The sequence below is a fragment of the Triturus cristatus genome, chromosome 3_1 (genome assembly GCF_964204655.1).
Source record: "Triturus cristatus chromosome 3_1, aTriCri1.1, whole genome shotgun sequence".
NCBI lineage: Eukaryota > Metazoa > Chordata > Amphibia > Caudata > Salamandridae > Triturus > Triturus cristatus.
Genome location: NC_140583.1, coordinates 307,111,526 through 307,132,201, shown reverse-complemented (window position 1 = coordinate 307,132,201; position 20,676 = coordinate 307,111,526).

Genomic DNA, 20,676 nt, shown 5'->3' with positions numbered 1-20,676 from the left:
TACATTCCTTTCGAGGATGTTGAAATTCCACTCACGTACCAGGAGCATCAGTTCTGGTTTAAAGGCGCCCTAAAACATTACAATCACATTACCAGGCTCGGTCCACTAGGTAGACCAGGAGCAACATGGCCGATTTTAGCCGGCTACATATCTCATCCTGACATTGAGGCAATGTCAGATAAGGAATTACTTAATCATTTACAAGGAGAGGAGTTGGCCTAACGGCTAGGGCGCTGGACCTCGGACCTGGGGAACTGGGTTTGAGTCTCGGTAATGACGCTGAACATCCTGTGATTCTGGGCAAATCACTTAATCTCCCTGTTTCCAACAATAAATGAATGTGTGTCCTCATGTAACGTAACTGGTGCTATGGAAAGCGCTCTGATACCTGATTGGATTCGGGTCAAGTTCGTGCTATATAAAACTCTGCAAAAAAAAAAAAAAGAATTAATAGTATGACACAGTTAAACCACAACTGTCTGAGGGTCCTGAAAAAGACTCTATTAAACACAATCCTACATCTTCTAAAAAGAAGTGGGAAAACAAAAAACAACATTCAAAAGAGAAACGTTCTCAATCATGAGGTAGGTCTCCTCAAAAGGAGCACTCTGATAAGAGGTATAACCTCAGGAATAGGGATCAATTGAAAAAACCTGACAGGTATCAAGATACTGATACACGCTCCTCTCGTACCTTTCAGACATCTTCACAGACATCCGAAAGAAGAGGACGGTCAGATCACAAAGAAGAACGCGTGAAGTCCAGAGATGATCAACACGTTCAGAAAAACAAACAAAAACCTCAATTCACCAAGAAAAAGGTAGCAGGTCTGAAGATCAGACATGCCGAAAATCCTGAGGACACAACTCAAGAACGGAGAATGGGCTCAGACAATGCTGCACAGTGCAGCAGAAGTAACAATAGCTCGCCAGAACCTGAAAGAACTTCTGGAGACAGTGGACTTGAATGAGTACATAAGAGTTGAAACTGTAAACACCAGGGTTAGTTCCCCACAAAAGTTATATGAAATAACACTCCGGATGGAGGGAGACATACCAAGAAAAGTGAAAGCACTCTTTTGGGAAAAACTTTCAAGGGGTTAGGACCAATGTTCCCTCTAATTATTTTCCTCTGTGTGTGGCAGAGTAAGTTCTCTGTGTGCTGCAGCCAAGGCTATGTGCGCCAAGAACCTGACCGCGCGTGTAGACCAGGGCTTTGAGTTGGATGAAAATACTCGGGGATCTTTCAAAGGGGCGTTACCGATGCAATTAAGGGTGTGGCTTAAAAGCAATTACGCAAAAAATATGTGCATCGCATAGTGTGCCACCCTACTGATATTTTGCTGCTTCTGTCATTGCATTCAGATATATAATACAAGTAACATTACACCTACAAGAAGCCAAGACTATTGGCTTTGTCAATGGTTGTTTTTTGCATCAAGTTGTATATAATATTGAAAATACTTCCGCTCTTGTGGTTGGGGTTGTGGCTTAATGCTCGAGCTGTCGATTTAGGAGATGGGTTTTTAGTCTCAGGTCAGCCTAACATCCTGTGATTATGGGCAAATCAATCAATCTCCCCATGCATACAAACAAATATATAATAATAAATCATGTGAAGCGCTCCAATACTTTTGGGTTGAGTTCGCACTATATAAAAACTTGCTGCATTTCTTTTCTAAATGCGGGGTAGAAACCATAACAGATGGAGAAAGAATGAGGAAAATAGAGGAAAAGAGAAAGAGAGGGCAGAAAGGAAGAATGAAATATAGGAAATATGAAAAGAAGGAAGAAACTGAGACAAGAAGGAGAGGTCAATAAAAGGATGGATACAAAGGTGCAAGGTTTGAGAGATGGAAGAGTAAGTTATATTTCCATGGGTGGGTGCACGTAAGAATGGATTGAAGGATGAATGTTTGGATAGATGGATGGAAACCTGGATGGAAGGGTGAAAGGATGGGTGATTGATAAAAGGTGGGTGAAATGATGGATGGATGGATGGATAGATGGATGGAATGGTAAAGGAAGGATAGATGGATTAGATGAAAAGAAAGACGGATGGGAGCATGAATAGACAGGTGAAATGGACACTGGATGAAAGGCTTAAAGGGTGGAGAGATTAATAGATAGGAGGGATGAAAGGACCTCTTCTAGGGAGGACAGACCTTACAAGATTCACTCTCCTGATGGCATTTGAGGTACCGATCGAATGGGGGGGGGGTATTTTAGTTTGCTTTTTGCCTTCCCCTGTGTCCATAATACATCTTCGACAACAGCTAAAGGCTGTCTATAGGCGACACCTGGAAAGGCCTGGCTAGGGAAAGGTTTAAAGTTAATGGCCCCTAAGCCCAAGGGCATGAGGGGCCCACAGCCATCTCTCTTTTACTACCAGATGACGGCTTTGGGCGTAAATCATTTAAATGTAAGGGGGTATTGGTTCTAATCTTGTGGAATGATTACTTCTGGCTTTTTCTTATGAATCATATGGCAATAAAAGCACAAACTTATTATTTATGTCTTTTGAACTTTTAAATAAAACAACCGAGGGGATGAAGGAAAAGCAATGTCTTTCGGATGTACAACACATGAAGCTTTTAGAGAAATGCATAGCTGACAATTTATGCAGCTCTCTGATTCTTCTACGTGTGCCGCTGTAACATGGTGTTTACTCCTACGTGTCATTCTGGAACCATTTAACAAACCTTCATTTCACACATTACCCTCCGCTTCCTCTTATCTTGAATGTTGGTGCTATAACTCTATCTGGCTCTGTGAATTGAATGACGTTAATTCACTTACAAGTTTGATGAAGTGAGTATATAGTGCTTTTTGAAGAAATTGGTTTTGAGCTTTTTCTGCATTCAGTGTGGGTCATCTGGATTTACATGCAGGCCTGCTAAGTATCACGCATCAGGCATTAGACTAACGCATTTCAGTGTGGTGGTCCGCATCACCGCACTGAAATGCAAAGTCATGCATAAGTATAGGGCCTGTTGGCTTATAATCCTAGCGCTGGCTCCTAATCATGCACTAATAATTCGGACTGAAACTAAAGCTGGAGTGGAGCATGCCATGTGCGCTGCTCCATGCGCGCTGCTCCCGGCAGGCTTGGGGGCTGGTTGAGCTGCTTTGCAGGTCTAGCTGGTACAATGTAACAATACGATTCGCGCGGCACCGCATTAAATGATGACTTACATCACATCCAGAGAGAACGGCGGTGCGAGCGAGGGGCTGCAGTTCTGGGGATTAAATTGTGGGAGGCTGCAGCCAGTGGCACCTCGGTAAATTTTACATGAAAAATGACCCAACCCATCGACCTCGGCGGCCCAGAGTACACCATTGTGCAGCTGCTGCTGAGCCCGAGAATCTTAATCGCGCCCGGGCGGCCGGCGTTTCTGAAGTAAGTAAAGTGAGTCAGTGGCTGCAGTGAGCTAGCTCTCACTCTGCTACTTCTACTAATAAAAAAGGGCTTTTGTAAATTATAAAATCATTTAACGCGCGCTCGTCAGCTACCTCTAATGCAGCTGAAGTTCTGCAGTCAGTCTTTACGGCTTTTCAGCAACGAACGAGTTGCGCAACAGATTTACTAGTTGTAGTACTAATCTTGTTTTGGGCCGCTCCGATCATGACTGAGACTGTGATGCCGGTCCAACAAATTACTTTTAATAGTGACACAACGGCGTTCCAGTCAGCAGAGCCTGGTGTAGCTCTGTGACAGCCTGCTTGTGTGATCTGTGCCACTGGCTGCGTAGGTGTCGGTGCGCCGACCGGGCCGAACTGCTGAAGACATGTTTTGAAATAATACAGTGTCCTGGCTAGCTTTGACCTATGTGGGTTGGCTGGGGAATTTTCAGACCTGACAGTTTTCTTTTTTATGTCTTTTTATTCCTGGAGTATAGGAAACATGCTGCAGTCGTTAAGTGTGTGACACAAAAAATGAAGACTGTCAGAGAATTGTATATTTTAGTATTCAGCCTCTCACAACTAAGCTCGCCGTTCAGTGGTAATGTACCCACCTGCTTTTGAGCATTTACTGGCCTTGGTGAAGGGACACTAACCTCATGTCATCCTATGTGTCTGGAGCATTCCAATGACATCGTTTAGAGAAAACAAGAACAGAATTTACAGGCATGTGCTCTCAAAGTGCCAACGAGACATTAGTTTGCGTCTTTCCAGAGCCTCTTTGGGCCTTTGTGATGAGTTTGATCCTGTTTAAGCTCACGGGACTATTTGAAACCTGCTTCGACATGCGAGGGCCTAAGCAGCACTATTTATAGCCCCTAGGCCTGGAACTCCCAGGCTTTTATTAGTAAAAACTCTAACGAAAGTCTCCCTAGGCTGGTGACACCTAGCCTCAACCCACCCATAACCATAAAGAACTGCAATAAAGAACTGAAAAAAATAAAAGAGACCGTTTTGCCAATGTGCAGACCGTACTGCAAGCTCACTCGAGGTACTTCGGATAGAATTACTAGTGCATATCAGTCCAAAAAGTAAACATGAAGCCCCAGGCAGGCACTGCAAAAAATATTCGGAGTTATTTTTATCTCAGTTTCCTGCCCGCCCGGACCCCAAGAGTTAATTGCCATTTGTGCCCCTGTGCAGAATTAAATAAACAGGAGGAGCCAGTGTTCGACCAGTCACCTCCTGACCATGACACTTGCTTCTTGCCCAGCCCCAGTCGTGGGGGGTCCCCATGGGCTGTGTCCGGTCAGTGTGAGTCTGAGAGGAGGTACTGAGTGTCTTTAAAAGGCACAAGCAGGGCTCTCGCGACTTAGCAGCACCTCTCACCGTCGTCACCACGTGAGAATGTATCCCAAATGTCAGCAGCTGTATGCAGCCAAGCAGGGTGATGGACTCCAAGAGACAACGAAGGCCCATGGCTCCATATTCCCAGCTGCAGCACTGTGACTAAGAGACTTGGTAAGTGTAAAAAATTAACATTAGGAATGTTCCTGCTGCAGGTCGAAGTTGAAGTTTTAATATCATTGTTAGATATTTGTTTTGCAAGTTGATTAGATTACAGCGGTTTCTAGACCTTAAGGAGTTTCTTGTTGCGCACACGAGTGTAATTTCTGATATTTATAGGTTTCCCTGGTCATCATTGCTTGATTTTGCTCGCAAAAAAGTGACACTCATTGTCGTTGAAATTTCACTCATAAATACACTAAAATTAGGAATATGTAACACACAGCAATCTGACACCTTGGCAGCTATGTACATGGATGTTGCATGTGAATTATGTGGGCATTTGTGAAAGTATTCCTGTTAATCACAGCGCCCGTCATGCGCTGCAATTAAAAGGAATACTCTCACAAATGCCCACAATCAGCCCGCCACCAGAATTTGTCAGGGAGTGCCCACATGGCGAGGACATCATTATGCCAGCCTTCTCCAACCATGTTCCTATACATTTAAAATATACTTATGCCAGGAAATGGGCAGTAGCCCAGGCCCCAGCATTATACAAAAATCATGTAGGATGGGATGAGGACTCACCTCACCATAAAATCCAATTAAAATGTCAACCTATTGCTCAAAGGCAGTACCCAATTAAGCAAGAAGCTAAAAAATAGGTCAGGGAGATCTTAGATCAACTTGAATACCAATAGGTGATTGAAACATGCACCTCATCAATGAACAATCCTTTGTTTCCTGTTTCCAAACCAGACAACACATATCGTCTAGTTTTGGATTACAGACACCTGAATACTTGTTCTAAAACATTTGCCGTGCAAATTGCACACAGTACAGCATTAATGAATAACATTGTGCGTAAAAAATATAAAACCACATTGGATATTTCCAATAGTTTCTTTTGTCAAAACATAGCACCTGAAAGTAGGTATTTGACAGCTTTCTCAATAATGGGGACTCAGCGTCACTTCTGTCGACTCCCACAAGGGTTCAAGAACAGCCCGGGGTTCTTCTCAGCAAGAGTAACAGAGTTACTACAAATGTTTGATGACGAGGCATTGTCATATGTCGATGATATCAATCTGACAGACGATGACCTGGATAGGCACTTGAACAGGGTGAACACCATTATATTGGGCTTCACCTCTGAGGGCTATAAATTCTACTTAAAAAAATCAAGAATTGCCCATCTCAATGTCCTTTTCCTAGGATATGAACTTTCAAGTGAAGGCAAAAGCCTGGCAGCTAACTTTTTAGAAAAGTGTGCGCTGCTCCAACCTCCAAAAACGCAGAAAAATTTACAGTCGATTCTAGGTTTCCTGAATTTTGGAAGAACTTACATTCTAAATTACGCAGAAAGGGTTAAACCTCTCTACAAACTAATCAAACCTGATTTCAAAATCAAAGATTGGGCGCAGGAACACAGAAATCCTGCGTTCACTACAAGCTGACTTGTTAGCAACAAATCACTTACAAACACGCGTAAATACACGCAATTTAGTGATCCGAAAAAGTTTGCGTCAATGCGGATTCACCAACTTGACTAATAAAGAAGGTGAAAAAGTACCAATTGCATACAAATCACATTTGTATACACAAGCGGAAATGCGCTTCACTTCAGCAGAAAACATTCTTACAGCAGTTCAAACCGCTGTATCAAAAGAAAGAGCTCTAGCTCAGGGGAAACGCATTATTGTCGTAACTCCGGTACCAGCCTTAGAGGCGGTTACAAAAGCGAGCATTCCAAATGCAAAAGCTTTACATCCAAGATGGATACAATGGGTTAATTCTCTTGCTGCAACAGATGTTGAATATTTTTTTGAGCCTTATTTAAAAACACAAGCATTCCTGCAATACGAACACGAATGTGCTCTGCCTATTGAGATTCTCCCTCTTGACCAGTATGAATTTATAATTTATACTGACGGATCAGTACAACCCGCTACGGGGGGTAACCAAGCTTGCAGTGTAGCCTGCGGGATCGTTAAAGGTTGTATGCGCAATGGTAAATTCCGACCGATGGTCACTAAAACACAACTCTAGGAGATTGTACAGCTCAGCGAGCTGAGCTACAAGCATTCAAATTAGCACTTGAAAATACAGATCGCAAATTCCCCACACTTATAGTGTGTGATTGTTTTTACTGTGTACAATCATACAGATAAATATTTACAGAATTGGCTTCAAAATGGTTTCAAAGATGCAAAAGGTGGCACAATCAAGCATACAACGCTTTGGGAACAAGTAATTCAGTTGCGAAACGGACTACAAAACACTCACGCGATACACACGCTGAGTCACCAACGTGAGGGCGTTCACGTTGCAGGGAATTCATTGGCTGACGAAGCCGCAAAGGGGGCTTTGCAAACGTCTTCCATAGCTGCGATCACTCGTTCAAAAACGAAAATAGACAGTGAGATATTGTTGGCTGTCAATGCTTCAAGCAAAGGAAATTGTGCAGCGTTACCTAAAAAGTTTCCACTCAAATACCCGTATATAATTGATGCGAACAACGTTCCGTTTGCTCAAAACCCTGGAGTGGGGGATAGGGTAATTCCAAACATGGAAGGAACATAGATTGGACTAATCCTAGCAGCACATGAAGGGATAGCCTCTGCCCATGCAGGTTTTATCGCCACAATATCATTATTAAAACAGAGATATTGGTGGCCCGGCATTAGGAAACAGACCAAAAACTATGTTTTGGAATGTGAAATATGCCAGAAGATGAAAGTCTCTACAGTGAAACGTCCTGCGCAGACACCCCTGTTAATTTCAGAGAAACCATTAGCTTGTGTTTACCTGGATCACTGCGGTCCCTTGCAAAGGGATGGTAACTATAAATATATCATGGTCGCAGTAGATTCGTGCTCAAGGTTCCTATGGATGTGGCCTCAGCACGTCGGCTGACGCTCGAACTGTTATAAAAGATTTGTGGGTCTTTATCGGCACATACGCAATTGGCACACTACATTCTGACCAGGGCCCTGCGTTTAGCTCTCGAGCCTACAATGAAGCCATGGCCAGTTTGGGCGTTGCATTGCGATACTCCTCTCCATTCCATCCTGAGGGAAATTCGGTTGTGTAAAGAAAAAAATGGGAAATAAAGCGGTCTATAACAACTAAGGTATTAGGTTCGGGTGATGGGTGGGTTAAACATCTTTATGGGGTCCAACGCTCATTAAACAATTTGCCAAGAGGTTCTCTGGGGGGGGGGTCACTCGATATGAGGTCCTATTTGGGACAAGAATGTGGGTTCCTGATCTTGAATGTAAAGGCACAGTGGTGGAAAATAAACCATTTGATATCAAAGATCGTTTGGCTGTTTTACAGGACTTAAATGAACTAAGATCAAAACAAAGCAACGTGTTCCTGAAGCCAGCCACCACGTGGGATAATCCAGCTGTCCCAGCAAGGCCTGTCTGGATCCCAAAGCATGGGGATCTAGTCAGAGAAAAGATTGCGGACAAGAAGGAATTTGGGTCTTCTTACAGACAACCAGTACCTGTCCTAGCAATCCACGGATCAAGAACAGTACTTCTGCTGCCCCTTGCTGGTAAAAAGGAGAAAAGATTTGTGTCCAACGACCTCATCAAACCACACTATGTGGCCGATATTAAGCAGTAGGCCATGTGGACTCCAACCAAGTAGCAGACGTACTACTCTAGCTATTATCCAAGAGGGTCAAACTGAAAGACTCATCACCATTGAGAATCCAACAGTAAGAAATGAAGGACTAAGCAACAATGCTATGGAACTCATACCTCTTGAAACCCAAATAACAGTTCGTCCTGATACACCGATCTATACCAACGTAGCAAGTGATCCACTGGTTCCAGCGATTTCAACAAATCCTGATGCAATTTCAACCATTGACAGAACTGCTTCTGGCTATTTCATTAACTTTGATACGTTTTCTGAGGATCCCAGCGAGCCTGAAACGATGCCAGTGAAAAGAATTTTCAAAGAACAAGCACAAGACTTTTTTCAACACGTGAAAAAGACTTATCTGGTTTCACCATGGATTGAACTATGGATTATTTCTGGAATATTTTTCTTTCTACTTTGGCTAGCTTTAGTAATAACTCTGAGCGTGTTGATAGATGGAAAATATATTCATTTGGACACAGGAAGTAAAAATGTGAACTTACTTTTGAAACCACACAAATCATCCCATCGTGAAGCGAGAGACTTGTCAGCAGTGAACATTACAGCCGTTCCTATACTGGATGGTATAGTTTGGGACAAAACGGATTATGATAGATTCGGTCCGTCTGAACTTTTGAAGATTCCACACTTATTCAAGGTATCATTAAGTGACTTTATTACCTCTAGTACCTATTCTGATGATTGGGACTTTGAGACTGTTAATAACATGATGTCTGATCTAGAAATATCTGCTGCATTCTTCAACCATGAATACTTAGAGGGTTCAACAGACTATGAACAGCTTTTTGTTACAACCACTATGGTCATCATTTCTTTCATAAATCTGCAACACCTAGAAATGTATTTATGTATAACCAATGGGAACATTGTCCTACACCACCAAGGCGTAGCTCTAAAACGTTTGAAATTAAGTTTCCATATTTTCAGGGTACAATATATCCAATCCAGAAATGTTTTACTTTAAAAATGTGAACAAAACAATTCTATTCTGTCATTAGGCTGGACGCTACAAAACTTGCGTACAGGCTATGTGCCTTGGCGTTTCATCAACACGTCTTTTCTGTTTTCTGATTACAATCTCCCTGAAAAACAGATCGAGCTGGCACTAAGGGGAGCGAAGTATACAGTGCTGAGCATTGAAAAACTGGAAAAATTGCCATTTACGGTAGCAGAAAGACCAGCTACAGAATGGATCATACATGGCAAAATAGCTCTGCCTGTTACAACTTTCCATTTTCAGTATTGCCTTAAACACATGCCAGTAGGCAAATATGAAAGGTTGGGTAAAGAATACATCAGGATATCCTGGGATTTACCTCATACACACAGATGTTGGAGTGGGGGGCGTGAAGTGTTTATTAGTGGTACACACTGTGAAAATGCACTGAGCGGTTCACTCATATGTCGGGATATTAGTTTACACGGGGCTTATAGCGGTTCCACTGTAAATTTATCCTGCCACCTGCAAGGTTCACCAGCCGCTGTGATTAATCCAACGTTTGGACTTTCAAATGGGAGTTACCTCATGTTGAATGATCACAGCTGTTGTGGCATGTTGCCAGGTATCCCATATCTAGTAACGGTTACTTCCAGGGTCACTTGCTGTATGCAAGTCTTGTTCCCCCAAATAGACACAGTCAGGGAGTTGCCTTTATGACCTTCACTGAACATCTCTTCTATACGTATTGATACTTTAAGCAGAATAAAAACCATTCTTTTACAACAAACTGTGCCTCTGACCTCGGCCAAAGAAATCGATGATGTACAAGTTGCAAGGACTTCGGCTGAGATACAGGCTCTGTTAAGGACAAATTGCCCTACACATTTCACAGAAATGTTGGGACGTATCTTAAACATGTCTTATACGAGCGGTATTGTGCATGTATTTAAGACCGTATGTTCGGGACTGTTAACACCTTTTCTAGCAGTCCTTGGAATCATTCCAAACTTCATGCACTCGGTGTTTGGTGGTCTGCCGCTAATTCAAGCACTCGTTGCAGGAATCCTATTTTTATTCCTTCTGCTACTCTATGGCAAGCCAATCCACCAGCATCACTCCCAGCACCTTGGAGAATGCTCTCCTGGAAAGGAAGTGTCGTGAGCGCATAGTGCAACTATTGGCTTTACCTCGTCTACGAGAACTAAATACCACATGGTTTCTGTCGGTCAGACCAATCTGGCAAGATTGCATCTTACCTGTTCTACGCTGCCTGCTTTGCGGTGAAGAATGCGTGCTAGACATCTGTCTAACACTCCCATCAGTCGTGCCAACGGATATCGATACTCTGCTGGACCCGATAACGGCCCATGCTCTGTGTTATCCCCAGAGGCTACCGATCCTGATGACGGCATTCATTGAGATCTCACAGACGCAACATGCTACTGCTGAGGTACGAGATGGATCAACAGGCACACAGGTATCAACGAACACTGCTACTGACGATGCATCACATCTATGTGCAGTTAGCCTCCTAAACAAGGTTATCGACCTATCACCGACAACAATAGACGACTTTTTGTCTACAGGATTAGAGGATTTCATGTTTTCCCCAGCATCTTCAAATAACTTTTGATTTGGCTCACAGTGTACCATAAAATCTATGAATTTGGCCTTCATTTTGTCAAAACATAAAGACTAAATGTGGAACTTTCCTAAAGATCGCACTTTTGTGAATATTGACTTTTTTCTTTTATGGCTAAAAGCTCTGCTTACAGCAGAACTATTCATAGAGAACAGACTTCTCAGACAAATTGTCACCTTTTTCCACATTTATGTAATCATGTTGTGAAATGGCTCTGGAATGTTTTTTCCTTTCTGTAAAACTGGTCCATTTCATTTACATATGTGTATATATATTTCTGTTCATTCTCTTAGCATTTACTGTAAATATATGCTTAGAATGAAACATTGCTTTAATATGTACAGCACCTTTGCATTTCATGTGTAGCACACTTTTAACAACAACATCTTTTAGTATGCTTTTACAAATGTTTTGAGGGAACATGCGATACTCAATTTTATGTGTTTAACATGTTTAGCATTTAGTAATATCGATCATTCGTCAATGGAGTGGGTGTTGTGTTTCGATTTAGATACCCGTATATAGGTTTCCCTGAATCATGTCCTTATATAGGCACAATTCGCTTTGCCCTTTTTTAGGCACAGAATCCCAGTCCTTATTTAGGCATTAGCCATGCTAACCAAATACAGGCATGGTCACCTACATCCATCCATCCCACGTCACAACAAGTTCTTAGAAACCAGACCCTTAAGCCAAACGGGACTTTCCCTAGCTAGGATTATTGATTTCTCCAAGAACTCATCTATTATGCATGAACTACTATTCCTTAGGGATTCATTCATGATGTCTTCCTCTGCCTGACTTTACGTCAATGCTAGCATTCCTAAGCACCTTCCAGGTATAAATATACCTTCCCTTACCATGGCAAACCACGGCACGACTCAGCACGACTTGACTGCACGGTTCGCCACGGCAAGTTCGGAAGAGACCAGATCCTGGCCGCTGTCATCCCTGCTCGCAGAGAATCCAGCTTCCAGTGTTCTGACTCCCTACGCGGGGTTTTAGAGTTTGAGACCCGGATAGTGATTCCAACCTCGCTCATTCTAAAGGTATGGAGCCGACTAGAACCTAGAGGGACTCTTGGCATACTAAACGTAGTATATACCATACTATAGAAAACAGCACCTACTTTTACCTCGCAGTACACTTAGGTTAGGTACACCGGGGTAGGACTATTTTAGACGTATCAGACGAGTATTCACGTTTTAGCACGTGTTATTTATGTATGTATATATGATTATATGTCATAGCTAAAAGACAATGCGATTGCAGTATTATTTCTTCTTACTGCTTAAGCTGTGCGTATTATATCTTGCTTACTGTCTAATGATTGTAACAGCTCATATCTCTTACACGAGAAACAAGTCTGTTAAATAAACCCTTTTATTGAAACACCTGTCTTTCTATTTCTGTGTAACTCTGGAGAAACTAAGCATGCACGATTGACTGAGTGAAACTGTTATCTATTGTTTCCACGATTCTGAGACGCGTTCCGAATCTAAGGGAAACAAAGTTGTCATGTTTATGCGGTTGTCAGAAACGAATCCCTTCTTGTTCATTCAAGAAGTTTCTAATGACCTCTGAGTTAGCTGGCACACACAAGTAATTAAGTTTAATGTACTCGATAGGAGCATACTGACCTTAGTCCTATGCGAAAACTATAGTGTATATTATTCCAATGCACAGAGCCTATAAGGGAAATAGGAACTACACTACAGTACAGGGCCTCTAAGGGTGGCACAATAATTGTTACAGCCTTTAGAGGTCTTCCCTGGTCACAGTGTCCTGGGTACCTGTGGTACCATTTGCCAGGGCTGTCCTGTGGCTAGAGATGCCAATTGGGTTAGTTTTGGGAAAGAACACAGGCCCCGAGAACCTGATTGGCAGGGACCCAGGGCACATCAAGTCAAAATGCATCAGTAGTCTGGCAAAAAGTGGAGGGGTTACTGCAACAGAAACCCCCTTTCCTACACTGACACACGCAAACGCTATTTTTTTCCAATGCGCATAAAACATATGCTAGATTGGACTACCTACTAGGCACGAATGACATACACAAATTCACCACGGAGACAGAAATATAGCAACGCTCACCAATCATGTTGCGGTGATACTCTCGTTGGTTCTCCTCCCACTGGAGCACCCCACTCGACTGTGGAGACTAAGAGAAACAATGTTACAACGTCCTGAGGTGGTGACGCATGTCCAACGAGCTATAGCTGAGTACCTTGCAGTTAACGATAACCCCGACATTCCCATCGCTACATTGTGGGAGGCCCTCAAAAAGTGGTTAGGGGGGAATTCATTGTGATTTCATAAGCTGACAATAGGATGAACCTCACCAATCAAGTCAAAGAGCTAGAACGCATACACCAGCACACAGACGCCTCAAGGGTCTGGCGCCAACTGTCGGCTCTCCACTCCCAACTTGCGGGCATAGTTTTAGACCAGATGGAATACACTGCCCTTCGCCTGCGCCACACTTTTTATGTTGGTGGGGACAAGTGGGGCTGACATCTAACTAATAAGTTACACGCTCAGCAACAAGCTCTAGTGGTATCCTCCATATGTACACTGGGCAGAGAACTTGTCACAGAGGACAGAACCATAGCAGACACCTTTAGGGATTTCTACGTACACCTCTGTTCTAGCCAACACCTTGATCCTGCAGACAGCGCCCGGTATCTTCAGTTTGCGCGCACGTCCCCTCTTACCCCGGATCAGGCAGAGTCGCTGGAAAGTGAGATATGCCTAGAGGAAGTTATTTCAGCTATTTCCTGTCTGAAACTTGCAAAGACCCCAGGCCTGGATGGTTACCCATCTGTTTTCTACGAGACTTTCTGTCCTAGCATCGTTCCTGTTCTCATGTGGCTATACAACTCATTCACCGCTCGTGAGTCGATACCGGCCACGATGCTGACCACCTCTGTAGCCCTCATCCCCAAACTTACTCTCTTAACTATCAATCTTAATACTAGCAGGTCCGAAGCGACCTAGCCTGCTGGAAACATCACCAGATTTCCTGGCTGGGCATCGTTCTGCCAAAGATACTATATCTTTTCCAAACACTCCCATTGACCCCGCTGAAGGGTATGATGCTTAAACTGTAGGCGGAATTTCTACAGTACAATTGGCTTGGAAAAAAACAAGCATGAAGAAGGAACCAAGCTTTCTTCTCCCCAGGGCTGGAGGGTTGGGCATTTCAGACCTTCTGTTATACTATCAGGCAGCACAATTGCGCTACCTAGTGGAGTAGAACTGAACTAAGTCCGAGAAGCTTTGGCTATTTCAGGACAGGGCGGTGGTGGGCACATCACTTTGAAAAGTAACCTTCCTAAAGAAGATGCATAGACCTCGGAGCGAATATCTAGCCCCCATCACACAGGTGATGATGGAGACCTGGAACCGGACTAGTGTTCTGTGTGGACTGACTTCCTTCCCCTCATCCATATCTCCACTGCTGGATAACCCGGACTTCACACCAGGTGTGGGCCCAGGGTCGTTTGCAAGGTGGCGGCAGTCTGACTGCTGCTCTAGGGACACATGTTTGATGAATATGCACAGACTTCGGCCTCTCTGAAACTGAATGCCTACACTATATGCAACTCTGCCATTGGTTACTACACCTGCACAACAGGTCTAATGCACAGCGACACCTCACCCCATATGAGAGATGGTTGATCACTAAAACTTCGAGGAGGCGACTCATATCCGAGGTATATGTGTTCTTGAACCAACGTAATAGACGTATGTACAAAGCCGCTGGGAAAGGGACTTAGGGAGGCAGTTTACCGCTCAAGAATGGGAGGAGATATATTTCCGAGCCTGGCATACAGCTGGTAATGTACCTCTCACCGAAACATTCACTAAAGTGGTTACATACTAGTATTATACCCTTGTACGTCTTCGTAAAGCTAACCCGGAACAGAGTGTGGACTGCTGGAGGAGCTATGGGGCACAGGGGATCTTGGTCTATCTACATTTGTAGAGCGCATGGCTACCCGGGAGTGTCCCAGCACTATAGACCATCATGGAAAGGGGACGGACTAGGGAAACAGCAGAGTCTTGAGTTGTTTGCGAAAGGTCTGATAATTGGAATTCAAGCGTAGATGGAGTGGGAGGGAGTTCCAGAGCTTGGAGGCGTTGTAGGAAAACAGCCGTCTGCCGCTTCTGGCCCTTCTTATTCTGGGTACCTCAGCAAGACGCAATTTATCTGATCGAAGTTTCCTATTAGCTTTATAGGGGAGGATCAAGGCTGAGTTGATGGGTGGGCCTATCCCTGACAGTGTTTTATGAGAAATGCACAGAGTTTTGAATTTGATGCGTTCTTGCACGGGGAGCCAGTGGAGGGAGCGAATTGATGGTTTAGCTGATTGTCTGTTGGATGTCCCTGTTAATAATCTGGCTGCGCTGTTCTGGACTTGCTGAAGTTTGGAAATTACTGATGAAGAGGAGCCCAGATAAAGTGTGTTCCCGTAGTCCAGCCTGGAAAGTATGAGGGATTGTATCAATACCTTTTTTGATGGTGGGAGAAGAAGAGGGAGGATTTTTCGGGCCATTCTAAGCAGGCCAAAGCAGGTTGCTGCTGTCTTCCTGGCCTGTGTCCTGAAATTCAGGCCCTGGTCCAGCCAGATGCCCAGGCTCTTGATCTCGGTCTTGGGGGTGGGAGGAGGGCCTATACTGGATGGCCACATTTGGTGGGGTTGGAAGCTGCAGGGGTTACCCAACACCATAATCTCTGTTTTTCCACCGTTTAGCTTGAGCTGGGATATATCCATCTATTTTGAAATGTCTTCTAGGCAGGTGAGGAGACTGTTGGAGTTAGGGTCCGTCTGGTTGAATGCAACCACCAGTTGCGTATCGTCCGCATAGGTCACGATGCGGATTCCTGAGGGGGCTACGATGGCTGCTAGTGGGGACATATACACGTTAAAGAGGGTCGGGCTAAGTGAGGAGCCCTGCGGGACCCCACTAGTTAAGGTGGCAGGTTCGGATAAAACATTCTACTCAAAAACCTGAAAGGTTCTTCCTTCTAAGAAGGAGCGCAGCCATTGAAGCACAGTGCCAGTGACTCCGATATTTCTCAGACGATGAATTAGGGTCATGTGGTTCACTGTGTCAAATGCTGCGCTTAGGTCGAGGAGAATAATGGCTGTGGAACCTCCGGAGTCAATAATTTTTCTGCTTTCCTCTATAACTGCTAGCAGGGCCGTTTCAGTACTCTGATGGAGACGGAACCCTGTTTGGGAGGAGTGAAGCAGATGATGTGTTTCGCAAAAATATGAGAGTATCTGATTAACAAACTTTTCAGTCACTTTACTTATTCCGGGTAGAAGGGATATTGGACGGTAATTTCCTAGTTCGGCTGGATCTAGGTTTGGTTTTTTAAGTAGAGCCTTGATCATGGCTTTTTTCCAGCTCGGGGGGGACCGTTCCTGTGTCTAGCGATACATTGATCAGGTTCAGTACGTTAGGAGCTAGGGTGGACACTACTTTTTAAAAAATATTTGGAGGCACTGGGTCCCTAGGAGAGCCACTCTTGACGGAGGACAGCAAGGTTAGCAGAGTTTCCAGAGACAGAGGGGGGAAGGTCTCAAGAGTGGGTTTGGTGTCACGTGTGTCTGAATCCATCAGAATATCCAGATCCTCATCCCTCTTTGGTAGAGATACTCTGGGACTACCTGCGGCTACTCCTATACTGGACACAAGCGATTGACAATATCGACCTGCATCCTAATGCCAAGGTTCCCCTCCTATGCAATCTTAGGCCTATCTAACCCTCTAACATACCCTCTAAAATCCAGATGGGGAAACAAAATGGCCTGGCGCTAAGGGCAGCTTTATAGAATATCATCTCACATTGGGGTACACCGCAGATACCCACCCATACCAGATGGCTTCACCGGCTATGGCATATCCTAGGCATGGATAAAAACGCTTACCAACCATGGTGCATCCTTCACAGATTTATGGCACCCCCATTTGTCTTTGCTCTCACACTGAATTGACTTGCCCTAAATATCTCTGCCTCCTACGACTGCCGGAGACGGACTTGAAAACTTGACTAAACATCTGTTAGCTACAAAATTTTGTTGTCTTACACTTAGCAGATGATACAAAGTGAGTGAGGATGGGTGGGGGAGGGAGAGGGCTTGGGGATGGGAGTTGTTTGTTAAGATACTTGAATGCCAAGATCTGCATGACTTGATGAGCGACCTCGAGAGGCTTCAAGATGTCTGTGTTATTGAAATTTCCACTGTTTGGAATGACAATAAATAGAACTGAACCATAAATAAATAAAAATCTACGGATATATATATATATATATATATATATATATATATATATATATTTATATATATATATTCACTTAAAAAACCATAGGTTTCACACAGGTTATAGTTAGGTGGACATTTCACTCATAAAAAACCAATGAAATTCCCCCGTTATAGTTAGTTCAGATAACTATAACTCGCACGCCCGCAATCCACTGCTCATGACGTCACACATTACCTCACTCATAACATGGTCAATGGCATCACTCATGACATCACTGATGATATCATCCTTGTGATAGAGTGGCGGTCGCGCGAGTTATAGTTATCTGAACTAACTATAACGGGGGAATTTCATTGGTTTTTTACGAGTGAAATGTCCACCTAACTATAACCTGTGTGAAACCTATGGTTTTTTAAGTGAATTTGCAAGATTTTTTAAATGGTAATTCCTAACTATAACTTGTGTGAAACCTATGGTATTTTAAGTGAATTTGTACGGTTTTTTAAATGCTAAGTTATGTATTTATTAATTTTCAAGTTTTTTCACCGTGCGCGCACCGTGCGCGCGCTTTGGGCGCACCGTGCGCGCACTCCGCAATTTTTTTCGAAAATAATAAAATGTTTTTTTCACCCTTGGGGGTCCTTCTGTGACCCCCTGACAAACGCTAGGGGGTCAGGAACTCTCTTCCCTGCCCCCTTTTCACGTTTTCCACCTTTTTTCCACCTTCCTTTTCAGTGCGACAGACAAAATGGCGGCCGACACTTCCTGATTTCGACCGATTCGAATCTTTACTGACATCTATCAACCAATCAGAATTTCGCTCGCGCACGGTGCGCGCGTATAGATATTTATATGCTTTTAAATGCTATTTTCTCAGGAAATACTGCACAGATTGACACCAGACTGCAAAAGGCACTTCCCTGACCTGAGGACTACCTCTCTGCCAAATTTCAAGTAATTCTGTTCAGCCGTTCGGGCTGTACCTTCGACTAAAGGTCCTATGGAAAAATGCATGGGGAAAACGCGTTTTGGGACCCCCCTTTTTTCTCAGCCCCCCTTGGCGAATCACCCGAGACTTTCAGGGTAGGAGCTGAGCGGAGCGCCCCATTAGTTTTGAAAATTTCGCGAGGATTCGTCAACCGGCACCAAAGTTATTCAAAATAGAATTTTCAGATTTCCTATGGAAACATGGTCCTAACTATAACTATCTACTGGCGACCGCCAGTAGATAATATATATATATATATATTCACTGAAAAAAACATAGGTTTCAGGCACGTTATAGTTAGGAATTAGCATTTAAAAATTCGCTGGAAAAAAACCATAGGTATCAGGGGCGTTATAGTTAGCTGGACTTTTCACTTGTACAAAACCATTGAAATTCCCCCGTTATAGTTAGTTCAGCTAACTATAACTAGCGCACCCGCAATGCATTGCTGATGACGTCATATTTTACATCACTCATGACATGGTCAGTGACATCACTCATGACATCTCAAATGACATGATGACATCACTGATGATATCATCCTTGTGATAGAGTGCCAGACCTCCTCTCCCCCTAATATAACCTTTGATACACACATTCAAAAATAGAAACTAAAATTTTCAAAACAATGGTCATACCTATGTTTTTTTCAGTGAATTTCAACGTTTTTTTAAATGCTAATTTCTAACTATGCCTACAGAGATAGGACATGTGAAGAAAGAAGAAAAAACGCACAGAAAGAAAAAAAAGAAATGCAGAAAGAAGCAACAGAAGTCCTCAAAGACAAAAAAAGGTGCAGGAGGAAGGATAACGTGCAGAAAGAACAAACAGAAGAGCAGAAAGAAGCCTTGTTGCAAAATCATCCTATACCCTCAACTTTTTCAGACGGATACTGGTGGTAACTGAGTCTGACTAACCTGTCCTAGAGCCAGTGCTATGTTAAAAGACACTCAGAATACAGTGAAAACACCTACATACACTAGGGAACACTATGCATTGGGCCCCCCCTGTGATTAGCATGACCTCCTCTGTAAGCCCCTAGTATATAATAGGGCAGGGGATTAAAACTAGCTCTTAAAACGCGCCACAGGGCGTGTTTGCACACGTCACCTCAGGCCCCGTCCCCTCCCTTGCCCACTGTGTAAACACGCCCTGTGGCCGTTCTAAGTTGAGAGATTAAGTCCCCTCGAATCCTAAGGGTCCCTAGGGTCAAAGTAGCCCACTAGGTACCTCCAGTAAGCGCCACAGAGCTGCGTTGCATAGAGGTGTAAAAAGGGGCGTGGCCTCAGAACACCTGTCTGCAACGCAGCTCCCTGGCGCATACTGGAGATGCCTGTTGGGCTAGTTGGCCCTCAGGGACCCTCAGTATTGAAGGGGAATTAATTCCCCAACTTATAACTGGCCAGGGGGCGCGTTTGCAGAGTGCTGCAAGGAGGGGGCGTGGCCTCCGGCGCGATGCCGGTCATTTATTTATTTTATTTTTTTAAGAAGGAGGGCTGTGTGCCCCCCCCTTCTTTTTCTAATTTATTGGCCCTGGGGACCCCATACCCCAGGGCCTGCACCCTCATTTTTTTTGTTGAAAAAAAAAAAAAAGGAAGGGGGTCGCGTGGCCCCCCTCCCAAGGCCTTAATTGGCCCCGGGGACCCCAACCCCCTGGTCATGGCCTTTTTTTTCTTCATTCTTTAGGAGGGGGACTGCGTTGCCCCCCTCCTCAGGCCACTTATGGCCCCGGGGACCCCATCCCCCGGGGCTGGCTTTTGTGTTTTATTATTTTCAAAAAATATATATTTATAGAAAGACCTGGACAAACCGTATGTACCTATCACCATGACGATGTGTGTGATATTCATTAAAAGGCGACTAAGCATACAATGAATCCACGTGGAATGTATTTACACCGCTAGTGAAGCTCTGACGTGTCTGACGCCCTACCGTGCCTAATCCCGGCACCCCCGCCTGTGGGTACTCTCCAAGTAGACACCCTTGTCGTTTATTTATACAAACAAGGGTAGCTATTGACGGGCACATTTAATACACACGCACACCAAGCCATTCAAAGGGGAGTCAACAAAAATTCGACCAAACTATGCAAGAAACCCCCCTCACGGTTAATAAAACACACATCCACCGCCGGAAGTGTAATACTTTTTATTTTACTCTCTGGAAAGGAGACAAACCTCACTTGAGAGTCACAGCGTGCTCCTGGCTGAGCCCAATGCTGTGTTACACCCACCAGTGCCCG